At 44.8% G+C, this 1388-nt stretch overlaps 1 non-coding gene across 1 annotated transcript; it reads right to left on the reverse strand.

Annotated features, from left to right (window-relative positions):
* Positions 1-366: 366 nt before the first annotated feature.
* Positions 367-504, reverse strand: LOC114812653. Its single transcript, XR_003760304.1, has one exon. It is a non-coding gene; the product is annotated as a small nucleolar RNA SNORA7 (small nucleolar RNA).
* Between the last annotated feature and the right edge of the window lie 884 nt (positions 505-1388).

Here is a 1388-nt window from a genome sequence, read left to right on the forward strand (position 1 = left end):
AGGCTTCTTGAAGGAGATATGACTTTAATAAAGCTTTGAAAGTGGGGAGAATGGTGGTCTGGTGTATAGATGGAGGAATTCCAGTCCAGAGAGAGGATCAAGGAAGGGTTCAGTGGTGAGATAGATGAAATTGAGGTTTTGTCTTGTCTTATGCTGTTTAGTTGTCTCTGACCCATAGCGGCTCCATGGTCACATCTCTCCCAGAATGCCCCACCTCCATCTGCAATCATTCTAGTAAGGTATCCATGGAGTTTTCTTGGTAAAAATACGGAAGTAGTTTACCATTGCCTTCATCTGCATGGTAAACTTGGGTCTCCACCCTTAACTCTCTCCCATGCCGCTGCTGCCCAGCACAGGTGAGTTTTGACTTATAGCTGATTGCCTTCCACTCGCTAGCCACTGCTCAAGCTAAGAATGGAATGGGTGTTCCTCTGCTTGGCTCTCCTTCCCATAGCTGAGACTGGAAGAGTACTGGAAATTCTCCAGGAGCAATCCTGAGAGAGCTGAAATTGAGGTACAGTAAGTAAATAGTAGTTAGAGAAGTGAAGTGCGAGACCAGGTTGTAGTATGAATTCAGCTAGGTAAACTAGGAGGGTGTAAAATGATTGAATGCTTTAAACTGGATAAACCTATAGTTCTGGACATTAGTTTGAGGTTTTGGTGGGTCATTCAAGTAGAGATGCCCTAACAGCAGGAGGAAATGTATGTCTTCAGAGAGGGAGACAGATCAGGGCTGGAGAGATAGAATTGGTAATCGTCCTTGTAAAGAAGGTATTTGAAGCCATAGGAGCAAATGAGTTTTCCAAGGGAGTTGGTGTAGAAGGAGAATAGAAGGGAATCCAGAACTGATCCTTGAGGGACTCCCACAATTAGAAGGGGGAGGCAGAGGAGGAGCCTGTGAAAGAGACTGAGAAAGAGTGGTCAGAAAAATAGGAGGAGAATCAGGAGAAGAGAGTGTCATAAAGCAGTGTGGCCTAATGGAAAGACCATGGGCCTGAGAGTCAGGAGGACTTGGGTTCTAATCCTGGCTCCACCACTTGTCTATTCTGTGACCTAAACTTCTCTGGGCCTCAGTTACCTCATTTGTAAAATGAGGTTTCAAATTGCCCCATGTGGGACATGGACTGTATCCAATCTGATTAACGTGGCATAGAAGAAGAAACTGAAGAGAAACAGCATGGTGGAGTGGATAGGACATGGGCCTGTGTGATCTTGAGCAAGTCACTTAATTTCCCTGTGCCTCAGTTACCTCATCTTTAAATGGGGATTGAGACATTGAGCCCCAAATGGGACAGGGACCTTGTCCAATTTGATTTATTTCAGCCCCAGTGCTTAGTATAGTGTCTTGTGCATAGCAAGCACTTAACAAATACCATAAAAAAGCCAAG

This window comes from Ornithorhynchus anatinus, chromosome 5, assembly GCF_004115215.2.
Source record: "Ornithorhynchus anatinus isolate Pmale09 chromosome 5, mOrnAna1.pri.v4, whole genome shotgun sequence".
Classification (NCBI taxonomy): Eukaryota; Metazoa; Chordata; class Mammalia; order Monotremata; family Ornithorhynchidae; genus Ornithorhynchus; species Ornithorhynchus anatinus.